The 3530-nt window shown below is 47.3% G+C and overlaps 1 long non-coding RNA gene and 3 other non-coding genes across 4 annotated transcripts; all 4 read right to left on the bottom strand.

Annotated features, from left to right (window-relative positions):
- Window positions 1–344: 344 nt before the first annotated feature.
- On the bottom strand, window positions 345–3220 carry LOC138091443 (uncharacterized). The gene is made up of 5 exons (XR_011145934.1): window positions 2829–3220; window positions 2407–2515; window positions 1548–1612; window positions 1179–1255; window positions 345–542 (listed from the first exon to the last, which is right to left on the bottom strand). It is a non-coding gene; the product is annotated as an uncharacterized lncRNA (long non-coding RNA).
- Window positions 1377–1468, bottom strand: LOC138091925 (small nucleolar SNORD12/SNORD106). Its single transcript, XR_011145957.1, has one exon. It is a non-coding gene; the product is annotated as a small nucleolar SNORD12/SNORD106 (small nucleolar RNA).
- LOC138091926 (small nucleolar SNORD12/SNORD106) lies at window positions 1690–1780 on the bottom strand. Its single transcript, XR_011145958.1, has one exon. It is a non-coding gene; the product is annotated as a small nucleolar SNORD12/SNORD106 (small nucleolar RNA).
- Window positions 2589–2680, bottom strand: LOC138091924 (small nucleolar SNORD12/SNORD106). Its single transcript, XR_011145956.1, has one exon. It is a non-coding gene; the product is annotated as a small nucleolar SNORD12/SNORD106 (small nucleolar RNA).
- Window positions 3221–3530: the final 310 nt, after the last annotated feature.

The raw sequence follows: 3530 nt of genomic DNA, 5'->3' as shown, positions 1-3530 counted from the left end.
CAGCAGCACACAAGGATGCTGTCCATGGAATTCTCCAGTCAAGGATACCAGAGTAGGTTGTCATTCTTCTCCAGATCTCCCCAACCTAGGGATTGAAATCAGGTCTCCTGAACTGCAGTCTTCACTGCCTGAGCCACCAGGCAGCCCTTATTCCCTTATTGGTTGGAGGTCTCTCTTAATTTTTGCTAGCTTGTTTCATCAAGGTTAGGAGGTTAAGAGAGGAAGGGAACTATCAGTGGATGTCAACAAGTCATGTAGAGTGTGGGATCCACCTTTTAACTCAGTATCATTTGGTTCAAGGTCTAATGACTCAAGAGAACAGCATTTTCATTTAAAGGATTTTATTTCTCCAGACAGGAAGGCTACAAAGTTAAAACCTTAATAACCAAAATTTAATATAACACTACATTTTTCAAAACACCCACAAGCTTTTTACCTCTGGACACTCAGGTTACACAACAACACAAATCTTCATGCTTTCTCAGAAGTAAATGTACATCTTTCTCAAGAGGCCTTGCATTCTGACTCCACAGCTGAAATTCCTTAAAAAGAAAGATACATCACAATCAGTACTTCATTAGGATCCAAATGGCTGTTTGGGATGTCGGAATATCTAGACTTCAGGAACTAGGATGATGTACAGTTAGTTACCAGACCAAGGAGGGAGGCTTCCAGCCTGGGGTCTGCCCATCAAAGTCAATATTGTTCCTGATATGCCAAATATTGATTCTACTCAACATTCTGCATGAAATAAATGCAAAGGATACTTTAGGGACAAATGGAGGCATCTGAAGGTAAAGGGGATAAGCAGGCATACAAAGTGTTATGTTTAAGAAGAGAGGTAGAAGGTAAAAAACTGTCTCGATCTGCTCACTGTGATGATGCAAGGCAGTAGTTGACTCCTTTGCCACTGGACAGAGGAGTCTGTCCGCCATGTTTAAGAGGCACATGGAGTAATGTATTAAGGTTGGCATCCAACTAACTGTTAAGAATTCAATCTTTCATAATGAATTATAAGCCATTTGGAACTTAAAAAGGTAACTTGGAACCCAACTTGCAACTGGTCCCCAAGTCACTCCCAAGTGGGCAAACCCAACACTTCTCTACCTGCAACACATTCAGTTATCATTTTACCAAGGGGTTAACACCTAGGGGACAAAAATTTACAAAAATCTTACCTATTACAGAACTGAACCAAACTGAAATCAGGCAGCAATCAACCTATGTAGGCCCTGATGTACACAGGGCTCTGGTCCTGTAGGAAAGTAAGAGAAAGCAAAGATAAATGATTTGAATGATGTCCAATTCCCACTAAAAAAAAAAAAAAAAAACACAGAAAGTCAGTGGTAAACAGAAAACAAATAGTTATCTTTGAGGCCAACGCATCAGACAAAACTGGCTAATAGTTCAGTTGGATCAACAGGGTCGATCTGATGGGGAAAAAAGTCAAGTCATCAGCTGCAATGGCCATACTTGAGTCACAGAAAAGTAGAACGTAGGGGGATAACCCCTTCAAAAAAAAAAGCAGTTAAATAGATATGACTTACAAATTCTCTCCCAGTCCTGGATCCATCACGGTCCATTCAATGCCTGTTTGCTGCCAACAGTGAGCCTGAGATGAAAACATTTGAAACATGACCTGTAAGTCAGCTAGATGCAAAAGCAGTGAGGGACAGAAGAGCTGCTCAAGTTGGCATATCAGACAGAAACTGGCTTAGAGAAGTTAGATCAACATGGTCGATCTGTCGGGGAAAAAAGTTCAGTCATCATTATTGCCAGCAGGAAGCTCTTGGACTCTACAAGGCAAACACCCGGCTTTCTGTAGTTAATATCTGATAGAGACCAGCATGGCTGGCAAGAGCTGTGGGAAAATGGTTGGCTTTTACTTAAGTGACTGCAGCGTTTTGACTGTGTCAGGATATCATCATACTTGAACGCAACATGTCATCACTTCTAACACAGCAAGGTCTAAGGAAAACTTCATTTCAGAGCATTCATCCCAGCATTAGGGTGGCATTTTGAAATTAGACTAACATGGTCAAAAGAAACATTTGGCCTTCCTTAGAAAAGCAATGTATCACAGTATGCACCCATTTGGAAATTTAAGTACAAAAAGCTGTTTATTACTAAAAAAGGGAAGCAACGGGCATCTGAGTATGTGGCATAAGGAGCATTTAAAAATTAACACCGATTCACTTATCCTAGTTTGAAATGTCTCTAATACATATGTTTTTGTGAATTATAATAAAACGAATTCAGAATACCTCAAGAAAACCGAGTAACTAAAATATGCTTATTAGTTACCCTTACTCTCTTTTGTTCCCCTGCAAGGCGGCCTAGCAAACCAAGAGGTTCCTCAGAGCACAAATTCCTGCAACAGGCCAAAAAAAAGAAAAACGTGCTTACTCCAGACGTCAGGAAGCTGAAGGTTATGCCTGTCGACACGTGGTTCCCTTGGAGCCCCAGCAGGGACCCCTCCGCCAAGATTCATTCTGTAGCGTCTGATCACGCAAATCTGCAAACCAACAAAGAAAGGTCGTCAGTCGCCATCTTTCCAGTCAGAAGAGAACAGGGCACCGCCTTTTGAGGCCGGTGTTATCAGAATTAACTGGCAAGTATTCAAAGACATCAACATGGTCGATCTGATGGGGAAAAAAGTGAGTTCATCATTTACACCGGCCGAGGAACCCTAGGTTTCTTCAGCTCTCATTCATCTCCCCAACGACGCTTAGACCTATTCAGTCAAAGGAGAGGGGACCACCAGGAGAGGCGACGGCACAAAGAGGGAAAAGGAGGCGCAAAGATGTAGAAGCGAGGTTTCTACTCACCACGTACAGTAGCAAATTCTGATTCCAGGGTTGAGACGACATCGGATGAGGAAGAGACAGCACACCACAAAGAAAAGAGAGCGCCGCAGACGCGAAAGGAAGAACAGCGAGCGAGCCTCCCTTAAGTAGCCAGCGGGACTCTCACGCCTGCGCACTGGCTCCGAGGCGCTTCCTTTTCCCCGCCCCCGCCAAGCCCGCGCCGCGCGAGGCCCTCTGGGAAATGTAGTCTCCGCGCCGCCCAGACGTAAGAGGTCTTAATGGTCGTCCAAGCCGCTTTAGCCTCGCCCGTTCTCAGTACCTACTAGGCCTCCGGGTGCCGTCGGCCTTGTCGCCATGTTGCGCTTCACAGGCACCGAGCCTTGCGCCGGGTCCCCGCTCCTTTGGGGACGGCTGAAGCCTACAACGGTCTTGGGTGCTGTTAACCCGCCCCCCGCAGTCCCCTCCCTTCAGCGGCGCCCGCCCGAGCCTTCCTGCCCAGGCGCCTGGGGTAGCTGAGGCGACGCCCGCGCATCCGCCCGCCCCTGACGGGCCTCAGGGCGGGGGGTGCCGGCTGTGCCAGGGCCTGGCCCCTCGCTCGGCGCCCTGGCCACCTCCTCCTCCTCCTCCTCCTCCCCCCGTCTTCCTGCCGGCCGGCCCCTCGCCCCGCCCCGTGTCTGAGGAGCCGGGAAACCGAAAGTGCGCGGCGCCGGGCGGGGCCGCTAA

Source organism: Capricornis sumatraensis, chromosome 15 (genome assembly GCF_032405125.1).
Source record: "Capricornis sumatraensis isolate serow.1 chromosome 15, serow.2, whole genome shotgun sequence".
NCBI classification, from domain to species: domain Eukaryota; kingdom Metazoa; phylum Chordata; class Mammalia; order Artiodactyla; family Bovidae; genus Capricornis; species Capricornis sumatraensis.
This window is presented reverse-complemented; position numbering and strand designations above follow the sequence as displayed.